This window comes from Hetaerina americana, unplaced genomic scaffold, assembly GCF_022747635.1.
Source record: "Hetaerina americana unplaced genomic scaffold, ioHetAmer1.1.p SCAF_6, whole genome shotgun sequence".
NCBI lineage: Eukaryota > Metazoa > Arthropoda > Insecta > Odonata > Calopterygidae > Hetaerina > Hetaerina americana.
Genome location: NW_027287205.1, coordinates 8,800,719 through 8,827,001, shown reverse-complemented (window position 1 = coordinate 8,827,001; position 26,283 = coordinate 8,800,719). Strand labels below are relative to the sequence as shown.

General features: G+C 38.3%; 1 non-coding gene across 1 annotated transcript; it reads left to right on the top strand.

Annotated features, from left to right (window-relative positions):
• Nucleotides 1-11,318: 11,318 nt before the first annotated feature.
• TRNAA-UGC (transfer RNA alanine (anticodon UGC)) lies at nt 11,319-11,394 on the top strand. Its single transcript has one exon. It is a non-coding gene; the product is annotated as a tRNA-Ala (tRNA).
• The last annotated feature ends 14,889 nt before the right edge of the window (nt 11,395-26,283 follow it).

The window sequence follows — 26,283 nt, the reverse complement described above, 5'->3', positions numbered from 1 at the left end:
TATCCCAAAGGCAGCAGCATGTTTCCGCGCAGAGCGCGATGGGGACTGTTCAATGGACGCTCTCGCTGCCACGATGTTTTTAGGTGTCGGTGCACTATTAGATCACCCAGCTGGTTTACTAGGAAGTGCAGATTCTGACGCCTGTGCACTGGTAATCCATATTGTAATGATTGTAGCATCATGAATCTTCCATGAAGAGTCAAACCAAACGGCCTACTAAAAGTCTTCTGCGTCGCCACCACACCAGCAATGTTTTTAAAGAACGTTTCTACGACAATACATCTACATCTACATATATATATATATATATATATATATATATATATATATATATATATATATATATATATATATATATATATTTATATATATATATATATATATATATATATACATACATTTATATGTGTGTATATATACATTCATATAAATATAAACATGTATATTATATATATATATATTTATATTTATATATATATATATATATACATACATTTATATGTGTGTGTATAAATACATTCATATAAATATAAACATGTATATAATATGTATATATATATTTATTTATTTATGTATTTATATATGTGCATACGAGTATGAGGCAAATTATTATAGAATTGTTTTCATTAACAGGTTGATTAGTTTTAAAGCTCTTCTTTATTTTATTATGAAATGTACTCATAATATTGATTAAATATTTTATAAGTGTCCATTAAAAAGCGTAAACTATGTTCTTTTAACATGCATGTCTAACAAGCATCTTGAAACAAGTAAGGCTGCAGTGTCAGCAACAAAGTTTTCCATAAAAGGCAGAGATTAAATAAGGAATGAGGGGCAGAATATCAGAGAAGTCTATATGTGTGTCAAAAAGTCCATATAGTCCTTTATCGTCTATTGTGAATGAGGTTGATTAATGGAATTTCACATGATGAGAGTTTCCCTGATTCTTCTCTTGTCTCTTTAATTTACCATCATAAATGTGGGAAAATTTGTCCGAAAGTATTGGAAACACAATACTTTCCATATCTGCAGAACGATATTCGAATAAAATATTTTGCAAAAGCCTGAGGAAGGATAAATATTTTTGTCAACAACAGGATAGCAAAAAAACTACTTCGTATAATAACCGAAGCATTTTGAATTTCCCTTCATTTACATTGATATAGTGGAGAGCTTCAGTTGGTAGCCAATTCCATTTTAATTAAAATCGTTTAATCTCTCCCCGGAGGTGACGTTGCTATAAATGGCTTCCGCCCACTGGAAGTTAATTGAAACCAATCCAAACGATGCGAATTTCTATAGGTTATCGAGAAACTGATATGCACAGATGCTGGGCTTCGTACAATAACCCCTTGGGCCGGGCAGGAAGGAGGAGAAACCAAATATCGGAGTTGTGCGGAAACTGCTCCCGTGAGTGAAAAACCGAAATGTTTATGCTGCCTTCTTATAAATTTCCATAATCACAATTAGTAAATGATTAATACAATTATTTGTTAAAAACACTAAGCAAGAGGCATAAACGAATAACGATGAATACACAAGGTCGTTCCCATGAGTAGTAGGACTTATATTTTCCCTGATGGACGGACGGGCGGCGGTTTCTCTGCCGGGTTAGAGAGAGGGGAGTCTCAGTCTCAGGCTGGAGACCGGGGATAGTAGGCTCCCAGCTTTTAAGGAATACGGATGGATCGTTTGCAAAACCTCTATATCAGGACTAAAACGTTAAAGTCCAGAGAAAATCCCCAAGAATCGTTAAAAATTGTTATAATAAGAACACCAGTGTGACAGATCTCTTAGGATGTAGGCTGGGAGCCACTTGAGATACGAAGAGAACAAGCGAGACTTAGACTTTTAGAAAGGTTCAGAACAAACGAGTTAAACGATGATACGAAAGGAATTATTATGGTCCCGCACTACTTAGAGATACGTAGATCAGGCCACAAAGATAAAATAAGGGAGATAGATTCCTGTAGAGATAGATACAAATTCTCATTCTTTCCCCGAACAATCAGAAATCATAATAGTAAGAAACCGAAGTCACTTTAGAAATATTAAAGACATTGAATTTACAAGTCGGAAAATTAAGCTTTGCAAGGATATTTATTTATTTATTTATTTACACAATTACGTTGCAATTAGGCACATTTCCTGGTGGCAACGGTCAGGTTAGGTCAAAGATAACTCTAACAACGAAAATTACATACGAACACATAAAAACAGAAGAGATAAAATATTTTTACATAATGACACTTCCACATCACATACAAACAAACTTCCACATCACATACAATATGCCGTCCACATCACATAAAAACAATATTTTCATGACTACAATGAAGTTTATTACCCAGTGGCTGCTTTACATTTCAACTTAAAACTTCTAAAATTGGATGGAAAGGGCTCAAACAAACCTCCAGGCAGCTGGTTCCAATCAATTATGGTTCTATTTAAAAAAGAGTATTTTTTCTTATTTGTTTTTTGAGTCCTTATTTTTATTTTGAGGCTATGGTCGTTTTTTCCCTTAAAGTTAGGCTTTTCTATCCCTTTCCATAAATCTTTCCACGCTTCGTCCTTTTTAACAATTCTATACATCGCGCCTAACCTACTCCTTTTTCTTCTATTTTTCAAACTCTCCCATTTCAGTATATCTAACATTTCTGCGACACTATCTGTTCTTTTGTACCTTCCGAGTACATATCTTGCTGCCTTTCTTTGAACTTTTTCTATCTTTTTAATATGTCCCACCTCATATGGATCCCATACTATGGAGGATTATTCTAGGATAGGGATAACCAGTGCCTTATATGCTTTTTCTTTTGTGGCTACGCTACTTCCTTTTAAATTTCTCATCACCCAATGCAATACTTTAAATGCCTTCCGTGTCAAATTATCTACTTGGACCCCCCACCCAAGATCCCTAGTTAAATAAAAGCCTAAATATTTGCATTGACTAGTACATGAGATTCTTTCTCCAAAGAGGGTGTAAATTTCCTTTTCTGCATTCTTTTTATTTGAAAATTTTATATGCTTACTTTTACTAATATTAATGCCCATATTATTATTTGTAACCCAGTCACCAAGGCGATCGATGTCATTTTGTAATATTACGTGGTCATTTACATGTTCTATCCGTCTGTATATAATGCAGTCATCAGCAAAGAGTCTTATTTGGGAATGTAAATTGTTTGGTAGATCGTTTACGTAAATTAGGAAGAGTAATGGCCCAAGAACACTACCTTGTGGAACTCCTGCTAATACGCTCGCCTCATTTGAAAATGTATCCCCTAATTTTACTTTTTGAGTTCTGCCTCTGAGAAAGTTTTTTATCCATTGTTTTACCCTCAAGTCCAATGGTAACGAATCCAACTTTAACAATAATTTATCGTGAGGCACTCGGTCGAAAGCTGCCGAAAAATCAACAATTACTGCATCCACTTCCTTTCCTTCGTCTATTGCGTCGCCGATGTATTGACTTAATCCCAAAAGCTGCGTTTCACACGAGGTGTGAAACGCAGCTTTTGGGATTGAGGTGTGTTTGTAGGTGCATGTGTATGTTAGTTGGTGGTTTGAGTGTTTGCATGTGTGTGGGGTGTAAGTGTTCTTACATGAATATATACCATGTTTTTTTTGTGGTTTTAGCATGCGTTTTTTTTCTTTTCTAAAATACGGGTGGTGTCCTAACACCCCCCGCCACACGCCCTTGCGGCGGCTTGCGGGGTATTAAGTAGATGTAGATGCAAGGCCGGGACGACCTTCAACCACCTGTGTTGACGAAAAAATTGACCGTAATGTGGTCGCTTGCTGTTACTGTAAATGTTGAGTTCTGCCTTCCAGTTCTCAAGCGTTTGAGAGATTGCGTGCGTCGTGTGCGACCAAATTTGTCTCAAGGCGATGCATGGATCCTTCACCATGACAATACACCTGCACATTCAGCATTGATTGTTCTCCAGTTTATTGAAAATTTTCAATCACCTTGATCCTTGTTCATCCTCCTTAATCACCAGATCTCACCTTTTCCTATTCCCCCAAAATGCAAAAATGTGATGAGGAGACATCACTGGGAATATATGGACAAAATAAAGCAAGAAAGGACGAGAAAAAAAAGCTTAACTGCCGGTTGGACTTCCAAGGGTGTTTTCAATAGTGGAAAAGAAGATGGAATTAATGCGTAGCAACGAATGGAGAGTAATTTGAAGGGGACAAAATCGATGTAGGCTAAATTTTGCAAGATAAAGTTTCCAAAGCCTCAGTTCGTGTATTTATTGGATAGACCACGTATATACAAGAGCTAGGGAGGGGCAGAGGGATATTAAAGACGGTGGTTGAGGATGAAATTCTAGGAAAGTAAAGTGTAGAATGGTGAAGAGTATTGATCATGGATTGATTTAAGAAAGGTAGAAAATATTTAGGGCTCTATATCGATTAATACGTTTAATAAAAGGGGTTTATGGGTATTTAGTGACATTTTAGCAAGGGCTTATGAGCACGCATAGAAGCGTGTAGTGCAAGAGACTATCAATGCCCGCCTTCCCCAAGTTGGTAGACTTCTGCTAATAATAATAATATGTATATTATCTCGTATTAATGTAGTAATACTTTCATATTTCATGCTACTATCCTTCAATCACCGTATATGTTGAGCCTTGACAACACTAAGTGCTTTAGGCGCCATCTGACGCTTCCATCTGAAGCTTTCACCCTTTTAACGTTATATTTATTCAGAAAATTTTGTCGTTTGATCATAACTTTTGCCTCAGCGAAAAAATGGAATTAACTCGTGAACACTTTCGTGCGATGATTGTTTACGATTTTTGACGTGAATTATCAAGACAGGGGTGCATATATCAACTTACTTACACTTTTGGCGATGAATCCCCATCCTTTGTTACTGTGAAACGCTAGTATAACGAATTCAATCATGGCCGCCGTTCGCTCAGCGACGAAAGTCGTGAAGGTCGTCCGAAATCAGTCGTTGTGCTAGAAAACATTGATGCGGTGCAAGAAGTAGTAAAGGTAGTGACTTTTCGCGAGATTTAGGCATCCTTTTGGATTAGTATGACGACCATCAATAAGATATTGTGTGAACATTTAGCTATGAAAAAAATTGTTTGTGTTGGATCGCGCATAATTTGACAAAAGCTCAAAAAGAAGCTCGTGTCAGTTGGTGCGAAGAAATGCTCAACAAATGCAATCGCGGTGCATCAAAATCTGTGTATACCATCCATACAGGTGACGAATCTTGGATCAATGCGTATGAGCCCGAAACAAAACAGCAATCCGCTCCATAGGTCTTCCCAGACGAGCCAAATCCGACAAAAGTGATTCGTGCACGAAGCACATCGTAGCAAATGATCGCCTGTTTCTTCGGAATAACTGGACATATGGCAGCCGTATCGTTTATACAACGTAGAACCGTGAATTCTGAATGGTACAAGGGCATTTGTTTGCCAGAAATCCGGAAAAAGAAGCGGTAGCAAAGGATCATTCTTCATCGTGACAATGCAAGCTCTCACAGATCGGCTGAAACAATTACCTAATTTGACTGGCCAAAACGTGGAATCCATACAGCCCTGATTAAGCACAGAATGACTCCTTTTTATTCCTGTTTATCAAGAAAAAATTGCGTGGGCAACTTTTTTCGGCGCCTGAAGAAGCCGTTGATCAATTCAAAAGCCATGTTTTGAAGGTACCTCAATCGGAGTGGAAAAAGTGCTACTCGAAAATTGGTTCGAGCGGATGCAAAAGAGCATTGATTATCATGAAGAATACTTCGAAAAACAATAAAGCCATTTTCAACAATAAATTACTGTCTTTTCAATATAAGGCTGAATATATAAATAGCAACTTTCGCATTTTGTCCAGAGTTAGAATTGGATTGATTTATCATATTTTCGAAAATTTGAAAAAATGTCGTCGAATTGTATAAAAAAATTTTGAAAATATCGACACAAACTTGAAAACCACTTTTGGGCCTGAATTTTAATTGTATTTTAAATTATAATATAACTGTGATTCGGGATTCATTTATGACAGAAAAAGAATAAAAATAAATTTTCAAGAAAACTAATCCAGTTTGGTCAGTTTCTACCATGAACACGTAATCCTTTCCTGAGTCTAGGCAATAAACATCCCTCCCTGCTCATTCAGATTGAATGGGAATTGCGTATTACTGGATCACCTCATCCATCGAGGAGTCTTGAGTTTATGGCACCCAAAAGAAAGGCGGAATTGTTGACCTGAATAACCAGCTAACTCCCAGTATTCCACGGGAACCCTGAAGCTCGGGAGTGGGAAGACGTATGATAAACCACGGGCAAGCGATGGGTCGTCGGATCCTAAGGCTTTGTTTTCAAGAGCAAAATGTTTCATAACCAGAGAAGTGCTCCGTCGCCTCTCGCCTCCAATTGCTCACGATTTATTGCCCCAATCCGCAGCCATTACTCTAAATAAATGGAACGATTCCTATTGGGAGGAGAGATTTTCCGTGTACTTCTCCGTCATAGTCGGAAAACCCTAGGTAATGGGAGAAATAACTCACAGCACTCGTCGGTAAGGAAATATAATGTATTTACTAATGTTCCCTAGGTATAATGCCGATCCAATATAAATAAGTATTACCCGTGAGCATTGGCGAACAAAACTTTTACGATATTTATCCTGATGGAAAGGATATATGGGAGTCTGCGAACATTTGCCGTGGGATGCGCGTCGTTGTAGGAGCCGAGTCTCAGTCGTGGTGAATGATGTAGGTGACTTTATTGCATAAATTACTTGCTTAACAATTGTGCATCATTTGTCATTGCAGCAAAGTGATTCATTCTTCATTTGAGCCCACAATAATAGGCAATAAAAACATCTCCATTTATATTTAAACACCTCATTTTATATTTAAAAAGAAAACACTAAATTACGACTCCAAACATCTAGCGTACCCAGTGCCTTGGAACTAAAAAAAAACGCTAAAAATTCTGTAATTTTGGTAGAATTTTGAAGCATTACTGAATAAAAAAAAATAGAGTGACATAAAATATTAAAATTTCGCGTTTCGGTGAGATACCCAACATTGTTACTGAGAGATAATGAATCTATTACCCTGGATTATCATATTGTAATTCTATACTCATCATGTACAACAGAATATTACAACAGAAAAGACATTTACAGACAACCTACATTTTGTGCAATAGTAGTATAAATTAAAAATTATAAGTGGAATACTCATTCTGGTCCTGCTAAACTAATCAGTTCCGGCTTGACAACAGGAGCCACATACGTAAACTAAAAATATAAATATAAAATGTTTCCATTTATAAACCTACATATGTTGTGTGTCAAGTTTTGTCCCAAGTCCTATTTCCCCCAATGTAATAACCAGTCTATTATCCTCCCTTTCACAGCATTCAGTGACTACAATATTCTTAAATCCTTACGTATTTCATTCAAAATTAGATGTTCAGTAACCTTCAATTTTCTCCTACCTTGATTTTTTATGATATTTTTGTTATCTATTTAATATTTTCCTCTAATAGTAATTCCTTTCTTGGAAAATCAAGTATTTTATATCTTACTTCAAAATAGTTACCAATTTTAATGAAATATCTGTTAAGCCGGTAAAAAGGTAGAATTCCCAATTGTTTCAAGATGTCTATTCTGTGTATAATATTTGTATTTTTTTATCTAACCTCTGACATTCTCGCGAGTATTTTTTGCTGTGTATATTTTAGCATATTAATTTTTTGTAGAAGCAGTGGATCCCCACATTGTTATACCATATCTTAAAATACTCTCTACCAGTGAAAAATACAACATCTTGATTACATTCAAACTTGCAAAACTAGTAATTTTGTAAACTTGATAAAGGATGTATTTTAATTATTATTTATTTTTTAAATATATGTACGTTCACCAAAGGTAATGTTTTGACCAACTATTATGCCCGAGTAATTTCCCTTTTTTACTTATTCCAGCATGGGGAAATTAAAGTTAACGGTGGGGTTAGGTAGGCAATTATGTGAATAAATCTGTAATTGAAAAACAATAATGTAAGAGGTTTTACGTTTCGCAAACAAAACTTTGTATTTTTCCCATTAACAACGAGATTATTATCATATACGCATTCACTGATATCATTAAAGTCAAGTTCCATATCCTGAATAGCTAACTTCTTTCAGTTCCTTACGCTTCGATAAAAGTACTGCATAATCAGTGAACAGTATGAACTGAGAGAAATGACAGTACTTGAATGTGCATTTTATATATATTTAAAATAGTAAAGGGCCAAGAATAGATCCTAGTGGCACCCTTAATTCTATATCATGAATTAGCAATCGCATATATCATAATCAAATTATTAATCGCAGTTCCACCAAATTAAACAATTTTTCCTCTAATTCAAAGAGTCAATCATTTTAAATATGCTAAAATATAAAATATGAAATAGTTCATGATATAATGTTCCACTCTTATAACTCTATAAAGGACTCGTGTGAGATAATCAATCATTTACTAACACAATGGCTATGACTTGTTCGTCATTCTATTCACTTGATTCTCTTTGCCTAGCAACGCCCGTGCTGCATATTGTGGAGACATGTTTAACGATAAATAGGCATTTGAACCTGCACTTGTAGTGTTTTTTTCCGGGATACTGTTTCTTGAAATTAAAGACGACCAAGATTATTTAATGTCGAACTTTGAAAAAGCAGGATCTCACTAATATTTACCCACCCAGCACACACACTTTCCCATATCCCCATTGTGGATACGGACCCATTTCTTTCGGACTGCCAGACGATTCCGTGGCTGACCACATCAACCTAATCGTGAAAGGGGTGAATCCAAGTCCCTCCGAATAACCCCCGAGGCTGCGCTTACGGGTTTCACGTATCCTGGTAAAGATGCTGGGCTATTATGCCACGACTAATCGCGCTAGGAGTCTACGGAGCGATTAAAAAATTTATGACCGCCACCCAACGCCAATAGGTGAAAAGATCTCCCTTGACACCCCCCGGGTCTTCTCGCCCCGCCCGCCTGTGGCCCCGCGGATGTTGGACGAGAGGTGGGCGGGGAAGGGGCCGCTGTGTACCCACTTCCGCGTCATTGAGAAGACAAATACTGCACGCCGGAGAACTTCGACGAGGTAGAAGGGAGAGGTGGGGAGCACCGGAGGGGCAACTGGCACCCCCACCCCTTCCTTCCCTCTTTTGCCGTCCTCTCCGTTATGAGGCCAAGGTTAAGAATCGCAGAAACCCTTCCCGGCGAGTCATTTCTTATCCCCGAATTCGAATCCCTTGCTAAAAATTTGAAGGGTATATCTCTTTTTTCCTTTCTATTTGGAGGGGGAGGAGAGGGCTTGGGAGGCGGACTCGGAGAGATGAGTTAAGAAAGCGGAGAGCAAAGAAAAGATCGCGCGAATTCCTCCTCTTCCCCGATCTCAGATATGAAAATTTTGCAAGCATGACTCAAGGAAACGTAACCGTCGTATCTCAGTCAGCACCGACGAGGGAATGTTCCCGTGGATGGAGGAGACGTAGGACATAAAGTAGGCCATCGAATAGTGTAGGGTTGGAATGAAGGTGAGGAATCAATTCATTTTTATTTGTAAGGAAGGCATTCACGGCAGGCAAAAAGCTTCCCTGCCCACAGCTTTCTTATCGAATATATGTATGTGCTACAACGGCAATACAACTAAAAAAGAGCTGCTACTTGCTCTCTTTTCTTAGTTGTCATGACCCTGGATTTTATTTATAAATGGCCGCAGTGACGTTTCATCCGTTGTCAATTAAAATTTTAAGATTTCAAATGATTGATATAAAATTAGCTATTGCGTATTTCAACTGCAGATTTGTATGTAAACTAGGATGGCCCCACACCAATTAGGTAGATCAGACCACGTTGATAAGATAAGGGATATCGATTCCATTACATAGAAATAAATACTCGTTCTTTCCCCGATTGATCAGGAATCACAATAGTAAGAAACCAAAATCACAATGGAAATATTAAAGACATTCCATTTACAAGTGAAGGCAAGATTAAACGTTATGTTGACACAATGTATATCCGAATAAATGTGTGTATGTTAATTGATAGTATATGTATTTACATGTGTGTAAGTTAAAAAGGTGTTTCCATTAATATATTTATACGACTTTGTAGGTGTAGATTGGTATGAAGTTGTAGGTTTTGCATGCGGCTTTATTCTCTTTAAAGGGTGGTGACCTTATATCCCCCTCCACGCCCTGGCGGCGGCTTGCTGTTTACCACGTAGTTGCAGATGTAGAATTTGAGAAATACTTCGGAACCCAAACGGTATAGAACATTCAAATTTTAATTTCGAAACATAAAAGGAGACACTTTTGTTTAAATAATTTATTTGCACCGCGAATATACCAAACCAAATGTTAAAGTGCAATAATTTTAATGTGTAAAACTCATTCGCGTTGACTGGGATTCGAAACCCGAATCTCTCGATATCCGGCTGAGTGCTTTAGCCAGTTGAGCTACAGAGGCGTCCTAATGCACTCCGGAATTTTAGGGACTTAAAAGGAACAACTCTCATTCATTCAATTATACATATGTACGTATGGTGCCATAGTCCACGAGGTTAAAACCAACTTCAAACACTAGGTATGTTTTACCTTTGAAAAATTCTAATAAACTGCGAGAAATATCGGGACAATAACTTTTTTTACGGAGTCACCAGCTAAATATGTCTAACAATTCAACAATTTCAAAGTATAAAATTCATTCGCCTTGACCGGGAAAACACCCAGGGTTTAAGTTGGCAATGGAAAAAATAGCAGAAGATGGAGAGGAAGATATACGAAGAATCCCTGAGTGTATTAAATAAAGAGAGAAAGTTGTTGAAAAGAATCCAAAATTGCAGGAAATTATAAGTGGGTGGTGTATAAGGGGATGGTGAGGGTTTTGAGAGATGAGGGAATATTGGATGAGATCGAGATAGGAAATTCTAGGTTTGTAAGACCACTGGAAACAAGGAGAAAGAATGTGGATCTTTAAAATACGTCTATTTAATTATATATATATATATATATATATATATATATATATATATATATATATATATATATATACATTCAAACACGAAATCCCGCCAAACGGCGAATAAATACTCATATATACAGAAACAGATATAAGGAAAATGGATAGGAACACATATAAAGGACGAACACAATAGAGGTGGGGAAGGCGGAATCGAACGGATCACAAGAGTAAAAATATTTCCTCAACCGGGACTCGAACACCGGATCTTTCCACTTGCCGGGCGGATGCTCGATTTCAGGGTAAATTGACTATCCTCGATAGCTCAAGTGGTTAAGAGCATCCGCCCTGCAAGTGGAAAGATCCGGTGTTCGAGTCCCGGTTGAGGAAATATTTTTACTCTTGTGATCCGTTCGATTCCGCCTTCCCCACCTCTATTGTGTTCGTCCTTTATATGTGTTCCTATCCATTTTCCTTATATCTGTTTCTGTATATATGAGTATTTATTCGCCGTTTGGCGGGATTTCGTGTTTGAATGTATATATATATATATATATATATATATATATATATATATATATATATATATATATATATATATATATTTAAGTACTCCTAGGTAAGTACTCCTCCAGCTGCTGGATTCGGTGTTCTATCTGCTCATAAGGGAGGAGAGCATCTGGTTTCCTAGGAAACCGTGGTAGGGCTCCACGCCGTCCATCGCTTCCACTTTTCATCTCCATTCGAAAGCTTGTGCGGTGCTCACGGTGATTCTTCGTTGGGAATGGGACATTGAGACCAGCACGAAAGAGTCTCAGCTGGCGATGGAGGCTCTCGAAATGCTTGTAGCGCCGGTTGACAGTCCAAGTGAAACCCCCATGGTGGAACTCGATTGTGTAGAGATTGGGATTGAGAATGTGGATGGTGACATTCCTTTCAAAGTTGATGATTTTCACTTCTATTTCCTGGTTCGGTATGAACACCTTCCTTTGTGGAGATTTGAACTTGACAGGTGGCTTGTGAATGGTCTGAAAAGGGATGATCACTGAATCTGGTTCTTTTGAGTCCAATTTATCGTCCAAGTTTACTGGCTCATCACTTACACCATCAAAATATGGAAACGCCAAATACTCGGAAAATGTGACATTACTCTCCATGTCCTGCTCGATATTCCCTACGACCTAAACAAAACGCTGATATGAAATTTACGATCAAGCTTTATTTTTGTCTTGCATAAGTCTTACTGAAATGGGAACGGTCTGAAGGTCATCTTGGAGTTTTATTGCCGTGATGCACATTCCTCATCCATTCTCATGATCACTATTCTCCAATTAGAGGCCAAATTTTCTGGCTTTTTGAGTCACTAAATACTAAAGATATTGCATTGAAAACCATAGTAAATTTCTTCAACAACCTAACATATATAATTAATAACTCATATATTATCAATTCTGCAGCCTTAAAAACTAAACAAAATTCGCTCGATTCGCTAAACACTAAGTACGATTCGCTAAACTCACTATGATTTAATACAAGCTCGTTATTGAAATCGATATGCCACACCTTGCAGTCGTTATTTTATTTTCGTGAAACGAATCCATGATAACAGTCAGTTCTGCTAACATGTGAGAAGAAGTTTAAATTGAAAGAAAAGGCCTAGAGTAATGACACGCCTGCGGCGGGCTAAAGGAAATACTTTTTCACAGTTTTAAACACCATTTTTTTAAATTTTGAAATGCCTAACCCTTTACGCACTACATCAGGGACAAGGCTACAATTTTAAACGGAAATCTTTAAGAATCTGTGAGACTGATTTCATTACGCCACGACCATTGGAAGAGTTTTAATTAATATGACAATCAAGTTATCATTGAGGATGTTATTAAGGAGGAAATTCCTGCTACCTGCAACGTTGGGTCGCATTCCCTGCCTTTTACAGACTCTTTGGGGGGTACAGTGTTCTGTGGTGCATTTTCATGTGGTAGTTTCTTCAGGCATTAGATTTAAGACTTGCATTTTCAAAGTCTCTCGCTAGCCGATGAATATTTTTGAATGTAAAATGCGGTGTAATCCTATCGTTCAAAGGATTTTGGTACTCGGTGAATGGGGATAATAAGTAGGAGGCTTCCGCATGCATATAGCCTCAATCAATTATTCATTGGAGAGGCTCTCGTACGCTGAGCCTTAGGAGGAAAACTGCAGTAACGCAGCGTGGATGTATTCATTGGTGCCACGGCAATGGATCCCACCCGGGGGGATGAGTGGCTCTCCTTCCGAGGAATGGGCAAGGAGTGGTTCGCTCCCTTCTTGGATCGAAGCGATACCGAAAATTCTCCACTCGTGATATTCCTGATCGCTAAGGCCTCTCTGCTGCTTTAGCCAGTTCCATTCTCGTTCAGATCCCCCCGGCCGAATAGCTCGGAATGTGTCGTGTATGTGACGTCATTCTTATTCAAAATTACTTAAGCTACGTAATGGTAAACTTTTCATCAAATTGAAATTGTTAACGGAACAATGAAATCCTCTTTCAGGCTTCTAAACTGACAGGGCGAAAAATATTTTCCCTTACATCTACATCTACATAATACCCCGCAAGCCGCCGCAAGGGCGTGTGGCGGGGGGTGTTAGGTCACCAACCGTAAAAAGAAAAAATACCACATGCAAAAAAACAACACGGAAATTACACCCACAGCAGCGCACACACTCATGCAAAAATCCCTCCATCCAATACTCATGCAAACACATATACCGCAAAACAACTAAAAACTGCACCCCATGATGCAGCACGAAAGCCATCCTACAACAAGGAAGCCAGGACACAACAAGCAAGAAATTGAAACATCACTACCACATGAAAATGCACCACGAAACACTCTACCCCCAAAGAGTCTGTAAAAGGCAGGGAATGCGACCCAACGTTGCAGGTAGCAGGAATTTCCCTCCGCGGAGAGGGACGAGGGACTGAAAGGGAAACTTAAAAACAGATGAACAGAACACGAATGAGGTCATTCAGAAAGAATGGGTTATTATAACAAAACACATAAGGTTAGTGGAAGAGCATGCATTTAAGTAGAACTAATTATTTTTTAGACGCTGAGAGTGGCAAGTGGAATTTTTGCTATGTATAACCCTGCAGTTGCTATCCCGTATTGTCCGTGGGAAGAAGGAGTCCTTGAGTCGGCTAGTTCTGGCATCTATTTCCCGAATTTTATATGCATGATCCAAGCGACTAATGTATGCAACTAAAACCTAATGCGCACATGCTTATAGAACACAAAACAAATAACCTTCACAATAAATTCTGGTGGCATAAGGAAGTTAGCTTTCCCCTCGACACGAATGCCTAAATTTGAGGTCGTTATATTCATCCAGTGTAGTTTAAGAAGCGGAAGTATGCATATGTGCTCTAAAGCCATATCAACACGAGTTAAACAGCCTGCTGTTATCAAATTTTTGCCTCCACCTCATCGTCCGAGGTGTAATGATTACCCTTTAGGTGTCCCTTGAGTTGAGGAAAACAAATAAAAATTCCAAGGCACAAGATCGGGGGAATAAGGAGGGCTTTGTTTTTCTCGTCTGTGAGAGGGCGTGGCACCCATCGTACACAGAATTTTACGGTATCCCAATTGTTCAATAATGAAGCCGACACTTTCCTTGAATAATCCAATATAGTTCGCGTTACGCTTTTGAGTGATACGGCGGTCATTTTGGATCAAATCTTCGACGAGTTTCCGATCTTTATCGTCTCTGGTACTGATCGGACGTCCGCTGCGTGTTTCATCAACAATTATGGCTTTTCCAGGCTCACAACCACGAAATTTTACTACCCATCGATTTATAGTAGGCCTCTCAACAGCAGCGTCACCAAAAACAGCCTTTAAACGACGATGAATCTCAGTAGAAGTCACTTTTTCAGCTGCTGCAAATTCGATAACAGCACGCTATACATGTATAACTCGCGTTGAAACAGCACCAGAACACGCCTCCATACTTCCGCTTCTCGAAATGCACTGGATGAATTAAACGACCTCAAACCGGCGCATGCGTGTTGAGGGGGAATGCTACTTCCACATTCCACCAGGAGTGCTTCTGAAGGTTATTTTGTTTGTTGTCTACAAACAAAATAACCTTCAAAATAACTTATTTACATCCGGTTTTATACTTGTTGCTACTAGAATTTCGTCTTAAATATTTCATGGTTTAAACAATAGGTGTTTATAAGTTTATATGAATCAATTGACTACAGATGATGTTTTTGAATGTATAGGAAATCTTAATCCAATGAAAGACATATTAAATAAGATAGATGCCTCGAAATATAATATTAACTGAAAATAAAAATATTGTTGATACATTGAGACTTCATGAGCCACTGCCAATAAGATGGAAGAAACAGAGGACAGCTAAGGTACAGGATTTACAGGAGGATATTAGTCCCAAAATCTCCATCTCAAATCATTCGGAATGATAACTTAATATCGTGTAAATAAACATCATTAGAGTTGTTTGGCAGCCAAAAACAGGTTATAAGGAAACAAAAGGTGAAATTTAGTAAATTCTCAAAAACCTGATTTTATTCGCTACGAAATTCGAATCCGTGGCAAATATTTTGCGTTATCTGTTCTTTTAAGAGGCTTTTCATCGTAAGAGTGCAGTGGTTCTTTTGTTATAATTACGGTTAAAGATATGTGGGCTGAAAATATTTAGTGTAAATCTGTCGTGACATCAGACTACATTAAAAATCACAGTTTGTTTTAGGCTTGGATATCCAGTGACCTCTTCAGGATTCACACCAGGACTATCTAATTAAGAGACCAACTTTATTCTGCACCAATAACATACGAAGGTCGTTTGATAGGTTCCCGGGATCACCACCAAATGTCAACTCGAGAGCAACGGGTTTACCGCATCGTAATAAATGATTCTGTATGAGTACACATGCAACGTGTCAGTGCTCTGGGAAGAGATCTGTGATGCCAATGCCTCTCTGTCGTTGTTCTAGTTTAGTGATTTGTAAAGATGGAAAAAATGTCATTTTTGAGATGGGATCAATTCATTGGAGCTTCGCTGGGCCAAGTGCATCAGGGTAGAGAAAGACCAGAGGGAAAAATAAAAACGTTTAACTCAGGTTTGTCGTTTGTGCTTATTCCCTTCCCAACTTTTCAAATTATCCTCATAAATTTCCTTGCGATTTGGAACAATGGATCTCTATCAACAAAATCAAAATAAGTAGCATTTACATTTTGCATTAATATTATGCACCATATTAAATTGTTGACGCTGTTATCCACCAACTTCCTGATATGGCATGAAAATAAAATAAAATCATATTTAGAATTTAAATTGTACCGTCAGACATGAGAGATATAGAAAAACTAAAAAAATACTAATACAAAGGGTAGGCTGAAAACTAATGCACACATGTTTGTAGACCACAAACAAAATGACCTTCAGAAGCACTCCTGGTGGCATGTGGAAGTAACATTCCCCCTTAACACGAATGCACAGGTTTGAGGTCATTTCATTCATCAAGTGTATTTCGAGAAGCGGAAGTATGGTGGCGTGTTCTGGTGCTGTATCAACGCGAGTTACGTAGCGTGCTGTTATTGAATTTAACTGCTGGAAAAGTGACTCCTGCTGAGATTCATCGTCGTTTGAAGAGTGTTTATGTTGATGATGCTGTAGATAGGTCTACTTTAAATCGACATTCGTCTTCTCCCCAGGCGAAAAAGTTAAAATGACAACTATCCGCAAAAAATTTCTTTTGACTGTATTTTGGGATGCTCACCGAGTTCATGTGACCGATTTTGTGGTATGAGGGGCAAAGGTTAATTCTTCTCAGTATATACAGACTCCAAAACACCTCCGACGTCGAGTTTGTTGTGTAAAAGGCCAATAATCTTGCAACAGGAAAACGCTCGTCCACACACCTTGCGCGAAACCGAAGAGGCTCTACGAAACCTGAAATTTGAACCGATCCCACAAGCTCCTTTTTCCATCGATCTTGCGCCTTGTGATTCTTATTTTTTTCCTCAACTCAAGAGACACCTCAAGGGCAATTAATACACCTCGGACGATCAGGTGAAGGCAGCTGTCGAAGTCCTGGATTCGATTGATGGTTTCGGCGTGAACATGGAACAGATTCATATTGGAAATGAAAAAATAGTAACATTGTGATTCCACTGAAAATTACACCTGAGTGTAATAGATATATTATATTATATATATTATTTTATTTTTTTATATTTTTAATAATAATAACAATATAGATGGATGTCTGTCAGAGTTGTCACCTGAAGGTGACGTTGAATGTCGAAACCCGGGTCGTTTCATATTTAATTTTCAGTGTAATCACAAAGTTAATATTTTTTAAATCCTGGATTCGAGAATAGTCGTAAGAGCTTTTCAGTGGCGGAATGAAAAGACTTGTTACACGTTGGAAGAAATGTGTTAGCCATAATGGTGATTATGTTGAAAAATATCTATTATCAATACGAACTTTTCTCTTCTTCATTCGGCATTACAAGGAAAATCTCACTAAATTTTGCCAATTCCAAAATTCTGTTATTTGGCCATAAATACCTTGCTTTTAGAGACTCAAAGTTCTTCTAGGATCTTGGCGTCTTCCTTAAAAGCCAGGTTGTTTCTTAGAATCTTCCACTCAGAGTGAAGAATGTTTTTAACTGTTATAGGCAGGGAAATAGAAGACGGTGTTCCCTTAACAGAGATACACACCTTTGTGTTTTAGAACTTGTAACTAAGGGATCTCCAAAACACCTCCCCAAGGGCAACATAGTATATATTTAATTTTTAAGCTCCCTGGCTCCGCGGCGAATCCGCTTGGGCAACAAAAGGACTTAACAAGAGGGCATAAAATAGAAATTTTCATGACAATGGGAATGGGAGAACAAATTTAGGGGAGCCATTTGACGCTATTTTTTCTTTTAGATTCCACATCCACCCGGAAGATTTAAAGCTGAGAAAGCATAAGTTATTCACTTTAATAACTAAAGTCTCCTACGCCAAACATTTTCTCCTAGAGCTAAAATGGAAGGCAAAGCGAAAAACCGTGAAAGAGAAGAGGAGTTTCGATCATCAAAGTCACCAGGTTTTCCATGATTTGAATTTTTAATACCCTGAAAACCAAGCCTAGGATGTGTGGCAGGGAGTGAATACGCACCAGACTTATTTTCACCCGAATATTTTTACCCGTACAGTGGTCAGAAAATGTTATTCTGATGCCTTATCTTTCGTGGAAAATATGACATCTTAAATCCATCTTATCTACACTTAATCTCTCTAATTTTGTTGCCACGATATCTTCTACCGTAGTACGAAGGGGGTAATAATAATACATATTCAACATCCCTGCTAAAGACACCTACATCCAATGTATGCAAGAGATTTAACCTGTAATTTAACATTCGCTCCGTGAGTGATCCCCAGCCTAGCTGCTGTAATATTTTGGATATGCTTCTAAGTTTATCACAACTACTTTTTACAAATCTAGCTTCTCTCCGCTGAACGAGATCCAATGCGACAATTAATCCAACTTCGTGTGGATCCCAATTACTAGCAGCATATTCGAAATGAGGCCCAACCAACAACAGATAACATATACCCACTACTTTTAAAATTAATCCTATTTTTTTGTTAGCTTGTCCACATATTCCTTGCTTGTGTTTCACCTTGGAGATGCCATGAGTGAGGGTAAGGCCTAGTTATTTAATTTAGTCTACACATTCAATTCCGGTGTTCCCGATGGCGTTCGGGTGGAAATTGTTCTTTTTCAGGAGATGAGTTCAGAAGCTAAGCATTGTTACATCCTAACCTTTGCCGGCCATGCCAGTGGAATCGTTTAGTTTAAACCTTAATATCCTGCATTATAGTTTAACATTCTATAACTCTAGATGCTTTCTATCATCCCTCACTCCAACAAATGTTCTTCGTCCTCATTCACCCAAAATTTCCCTTTCCATCTCAGTCTCCAACACTCCTTTCACACTCATTATACTCTGCATTCACATGTTGTTCCTTTGAATTTCTCCCAACAAACTTTTCTCTTCCTCTGCCGCACCCATTCCTCTTTTTTTCTATTTTTCCTGAAAATCTTATATTTCCCGTCCTCATTCAAGAGCATAACACAAAGGTCCCCATTCTCCGTTTACCCCCTTGAATGAACGGCCAATGGACCGATGCGTACAATCTACACATCGCCATTAGTATTCATCTGCCACTACCGTCAACTCGTAGGACCCGATTGGACTCAATATTCCTGTGGTATATCAGATACCCTCGAGTTTGGTGAAGTCTTTGTTGTTGAAATGGCCCCACGAATGAAACCCGAATGAGAGAACACAGAAGGTACCTCAGTTCGGGAAATATCGGCAATCGCTGAACCGAGCGTTAACTGAGATTACGCCATTTAAAGGTACAAGGGAAAAATGCTATGTGGCTCACATGGCAATTTGGATCGGTTGACCGTAGATGCTATTGAGAGCGAGTTCCAAAAGAAGAACTTGAATCGGGATTCAAGTTTTCGATAATGCGACACCTGGCGATATATCCTAGAAGGCAGGAAAAACACTCAGTCAATCATGAGACACCCAAATGAATGCTTGTGTACAGACTTATCAGGAGACAATCGATCCCAGAACAAACACATATGTATATCTCTACATCTACATGCATGTAATGCCCCGCAGATGAAATTATCTTACACCACAGGGGCATGTAGTGGGGGGTGTTAGGTCATCACCCGTACGTAAACCAACAACATACATGTATTCATGCAAAGATCACCCACAGAGGCGTATATATACATGCGAAAACCTTTTTAATGTACACGTATGCAAATACATATACTGTCAACTAACATACACATGCACATTCACCTAAAAATGTGGTAAAAATCTATCTAATAAGGTGCGAATTAGAATTGAAAAGTAAGAAAGGGAAATTCTACTATCACATGGACATGCTATTCATAGTCCCGGTCCCCAAAGACACAGGTAGAGAATGTGATACACCGCAGCAAAATTGTGTGTCTATACCGAGCAAAAATTGACGAAGATGCCTTGAGAAGGATGGTTGACTTGGCTATCGAAACGTCGGCAGAAATGGAGACAATAACCCGGTAGAAGAAGAATCTAGAGTTTTTTTTCACTCAACGGTATCCCGGTAGAAGAATCTAGAGTTTTGTTTCACTCAACAGATACGTCAGGAGAGCTCAAGATCTTTTAACGTACAATGTACTGTGCAACATGACTATCTTGCCACTGAGTTTCATTCACCCTTTGTTAATATTTAATACTTGTATAAATAAGTATCGGGAAAGGTTATGTGAACGCTAGATTTATATCAGATATTTTTACAATGCCTCAAAATTCTTCAAACCATATCCTTTGAGCGTCGACACACTTTTGCCAGCGGCTTTTCTACAATTCGAAGGCTACCTGGTAGGCGGATTCCGGAAGGTGACCTTAATGGTACGCTTGTAACCTTCTTTGGCACTTAAATCATATGATGATGTCCTTTGAGGGAAGATTTCACTTTTGGTAGTAGGAAATAGTCTGTGGGTGCCAATTCGGGAGTGTAAAGGGGTTGGGTAATCATTGCGATACAATTGCAGCACGTCTTCGCAAGTAGGCTCTTGTTCCTGGTCTTGGTCGTCTGTCAAGACCTTCGAGGTGAGTTTAGGGCAGATATTTCGCATTGCCGAATTTTCAGTGAAAATTGTGTGCACGTTCATCTTATCAATTACAATACAATCTGCGATCATGCGCACACTTAACCGACCGTATGAATTCAGCAGTTGACGAACGCGTTGCACGTTGTCGTCAGTTCTTGACCTCGACGGCCGTCCAGCGCCGGGCTCGTCATCCATACTCTCTTGGCCATTATTGAAGAGATTGTGCCACTTAAAAACTGCAGTTTGTAAGATAATTTCATCCTTAAACACTTGGCAAATTAAGACTAACGTCCCCGTGTGCGTTTTTCTACAATCCAACACAAAATTAAATTGCGTACCACTGCTCAATTTTTGCTGTATTGCTCCGAATTTGCACTTGCACCGAATTACTCCACAGTGGTCCACTATAATTACGATCTATCCTAAAGGAACGGCCGCAGGCGATTGGCGATTGGGGCACGTGGAAGATCAGACCCCTCATCACTGAGCCTGGGCGGTGCGACGTACAGTCATGTTAGGGAAATTGTTCCCTATACTTTTTATTTATACCATGTATGTTTGATCTCTTCCAATTCCTCCTCTCGGCTATTCACCAAAATATCTCTTCCGTAATCTATGACTTCCTAACATTTTCCTATTTACCGTTTCCATTTACATGTTTGACGGTGTTTTCATCTCTTTTTCAATAAACACCACCTTTATTAATAAATAATGGGTAGTAGCAAATTTCCACGAGATAAATTTAAGTGCTCCTGGTTTCGATGAATTACATCATTTCCAGACCTGAAGACGATATAATACATCGAAACTCGGTCGTAAAATAAAAAAAAATTACCAAGTGGAAATTTTCTACTATCCATTCTTTCTTACGTTTGAATTTTACCACATCGTGCCTAAAATTACTTAATTTGACCACCTCTCTTATACTAATCTAAACCCATTGTCTTCATCCATGATTTTATGCACTATCCCCTGACATTCTTTCTTTTCTCCCCATTTTTAAAGCTTCCTTATTCCACCGTTCATAACCTCATGTTTTATGTAGCACTATTTGATCAATAAATAATTAACCGAATAAGTATCCTCTCCCGGGAAACTGAATAACCTTATGGAGCTTTCGTTGATTTGCGCCTAGACATTATAAAGATAAATGTTTTCCCCCGTATCTCCTGGAATTTTCTACTCGCTCCTACGTAACCTGGAGTGTTTAAACTAAGAGTTAACTAACTAAAACATTTCTCGTAAAAACCAGGTATTCTCCCGGCAGTCTCTTTAATATTTCCCTTGGCAGAACACCTTATTGTGATTACACGCCACAGTCAAGTGATTTCTGCAAAATGCATCCACTGAAATGCTCTTTAATTAGTCGTATGTACCACTTGCTTCAATTTGTCATGATTGCTGTTCGGAATGTAAACGTTTAAAAAAACCATATTCGTCGGTTCTGCTTTTATCACTAGTATGGGTACGCATTTTTTAAAACTCCCTATATCATGCGCTATGTTTACAACGTTTACCCTTCCCTTTTTTTAATTCAAATGTTAAGTGTAACTTAAATTCCGACACCCATTACTCTATAACTATCATTTCATCATTCCTTGATATTCTGCCGTTTCACGCCTCACCACCCTGACATATCTACACGCCTTCTATTCATCTCTTCCTGGATGTTTTCCACCTACCCTGTCCTCAGCGTCATTTTAACATTCTTGGTGCCTCTTCTAACTTAGTCGCTTCTCGCATGTTTTCTTCAAAGCTGCTGCTACTGTAAATTTACGTTTTCAAGAATGTCTTGTGATAACGATCGCGGAGTCCTTGTTGTCATCGCCACAAGTCACGGGCACCCCCTTTGGGCTGAGCCCCGTCGTTGCCAGGATTCGTTTCCACATTTCAGTCTATCATATGTTTGTGTTGAAAATATCTGAGGTGTTTTCATTACTATTCCTGCTGTAATACTAATTATACTGCACGTTAAAATGTTTCAGGTACGTGTTCAACTATAATGGCTCAAAATGTTTAATAATTCTTCATAATAACAATAGATACCTAATTAAACTTTTTTACTCTGTCACCATGCTTATTTCCCTCTAAATGCGCTCAGTGTTTTATATTAAATGTTTTAATCTAAAAATACTTAGTTTTATTTTAGGTAATCAAATAAATAAAACGTTTAATAGTTAAAGAAAGAATTTTTTCAACATTTTTTGTACACATAACTTAACTTCAAGGTCTTGAGGAGTTAATTAAATAATTTTTGTATGACAAACCCGTCAATGCTTTAAAGTAGCTCAAAATATGGAAATAATAATGTACAAATCTTAATTTTCATTAAGAAAATCTAAATCTCGTTGTTGAGCACTCAAATTAAAAATCTTCAACCCTGGGGAAATTATAAGGGACATCTTAATTAAATGTTACCATTAAGAAGAGGAAGAATGGAAGAGAGATATCTCGGGGAAACTTGAGGTGCAGCAGCTTGAGAATCCGTCCAAATATTAAGTCTTCAAATAGAACGCTGCTGTGGGATTGGTATTGGCGGGAAGCGAGGGCGGCTAGGACCCTTATTCCTCAGTTTCTCTGCCAATTGATGAGATTCAGCATACTATATATCCCTCTAGAATATGACTTGATAAGGAGTTGAAAATTCGCTTTCTTTACCTAACTATGAAAATAATTTGACACGTGATAACACAAAAATCAAAATCCAATTAATTAATTTATCATCGCTAAAATATGTTAAATCAACTCCAATGTTTGTCATTTACAGCAAATATAAAATTGAGGAATACCAATGTGGTTGCTTTTTGGTCTAATAAATAATTTCAGCGCACGAAAACGTATGCATCGATTTTAAGATACACCAATACCACAAAGCGTTTTCTGAACTTAAAATTATATAGACAAGAGAAGTTAAAATCCAGATGGCATTCATATAAGTCATTGCTAAAGAGAAAGCACGCATTTGGTACCTGCATGAAATTTAACGGAAGAAAATGAAGGGAAATATTATACGAAGGCATAACATTTTTCGGCGTATCCGGTGAGTTAGCCGTGGGAATGTAGAAATCAATCAAGTCAATTAAATGTTAGATGGCTAATGATAATGAACTACCGAATAGAAACAGGATGTGTAATTACATTCCTTATTTCATGATAAACTGTCATAAAAGTAACATTCAAAAATTGAAAGGTGACTATGCACAATTATTTCACAAAATATATTCACCATTGTCTTTCTTCTCTCCTTAAAGGAAAAATTTCGTACTTTCGTTTTTTTATCAACCTAAAGAGCCGTCTTTGCGTTGAAAAAGACTCGTGGAATTAATTAAAGAGTACATCTACATCTACTTAACACCCCGCAATTAGCCTAAAGGGTGCGTGTGCGGGGTGTTAGGGCACCACCCGTTATCAAAAAACAAAGATCGCATGCAAAATCCACAAATTGATACAGTCCACAAACAAAACATGTTATGCATTCATGCAAAAACCCTTACATCCCACGCACATGCAAACACTCAAACTACCTACTAACATATACATGCACCTACAAATATACCTGATATCTTTGCAATGTTTAATTTTGTTCCGACTTGTAAATTCAATGTTTTTAATGTTACTAAAATGACTTTGGTTTCTTAATATTATGTACTGGGTACCCTGTACCCAGTAAATAAAAAATAAATAAAAATAAGTTAATAAATAAATAAATAAATAAAAATTAAATAGTACTGGGAACCAGGTTGGTGCAGTGCATTCGTGTACTGGCTACCTGTCAGTTAAAGTATCGGCCTGGGTTCGATTCCAGGTGGTGTCAGAATTTTCCAGACGAATCCCGATTCCTGCTTGGGGTGCTATTTGAAGACCACTTCAATTTGAGTATGCCATCCGTCGGATGAGATGTTGAATTGTTGAACCCTTGGCCTATGCTGTTGAGAGAGGGGATTGCTGTCGCCGGATATCTCTTCACCCGTCCCCTATTCTTTACCTCTACCCAACTTTATCTCTCAGGTGACCTCAACTGTTGGTTACTGCAACAGCTGAATTTAGGGCGGTGATATTTCCAGTCAGGGGAGCGAATATTAAAATTTGAAATTGAGATAAGCTAGGGTTCCTGCGGGAAAAATATCGTGAAATAAATACTTTTTTAAATAAATTAAAAAAGTATTGATTCTTTCTCAACAAGAACAACTGTTGATGTCCGAAACGATCATTACCAATAACATTGTAGGGCAAGGAGAAATATAATCTCACAGAAAGTTGGGAACACGCCTGGTGAGGCAATAAAGATTAAAAATCACATGACACCTTATTGAGACAAAAATATGGATATGAAAACGTAAGGTTTTACAATAAATTTCAAACCCAAAGTACTTTAAATTCATCAATAGGGCGGTAAGCAGCAAAAGAGTATTTTTAGCCTTCTCATCGCGCTTCTTCATAACTTTATTTGCCATCAAAAAACACCTACTGAATTACTATACAACTTCTACATACCGCTCCATTGCATAAACGTATTTACGTGGCTTGTACTAAATGTATCAGGAATATTTTCGGAAAAATAGATTCAAGTCAGATATTGCCTCAAGGCCTCGATATTTTTTCAATTTCATCCCTAGAGCTTAGAAAACTTTTGCCCTTGCGGCTTTTCCACGGCCGTCTGGCTCCCTGGTAGGCGGATTCCGGAAAGTCCTTTAAGGGTAGGAGTTCAAGCTTCGTTGACGGTTTGACTTAGTGTCCCATGGTGGTATCCTTTGAGGGAGGATTTCCCTTTGGGGAATATGAAATAGTTTGCTGGTGCAAATTTGGGACTTTTTGGATGGTTTGACTAATCGTCGCGATGCCGTTGCAGAAGGTCTTCGCAAGCAGACACTCTCGACCCTGCCCTTGGTCGTCCGTCCAAAGACCTTCGGAAGGACGAGTTTAGCGGCGATCATTCGTATCGGCAAATTTTAAATGATAATGGTGTGCTCTGCCATCTTATTAATGCCAATATACGATCTGCGATAATACGCATACTTAACCGACGGTTTGAATTTGGCACTTCATGCAAACGTCAGGAAACAATTGCTACCGACACTTTTCATGCAAACCTTTTATAATATTGAACAATAATTTTAAATAATAGGCTACCTTCAAAAAAGTGTTTGAAAGAGAAAAAAATGGCATTCGGAGACCTTCAAACTCAAGGTACGGCGAAGGAAGCATTTTGTTCCCTTTTACAGGTGATGACATAACACCCTCCGCCACATATCCTTGCGGTGGCTCGCGGGGTTTTATGTAGATGTAGAAGAAGGAAGCAATCCAAATGCGTCAACAATTATCCACCGTTGATTGATTTTAATTAGACCTCAAATGTATATCCAAATTGACGACGGCTTGTGGGCATTGTTGGTGCCTATCAAAGCGGAGAAGGAGAGGTAAAGAAGAGAAGTGAGGTCAGGAAGTAGAGGTCAGGAAGTAACTCATGGAGCACGCTCAGAATGTGGAACCCGCTGGAGATAGGCGCCTGCAGGAGCAGTAGGATTTTGGAGATTGTTAATGGCGGAAGAGCATAACTACGCAGTGGGAGGGAGTTAGGCCATCGGTGA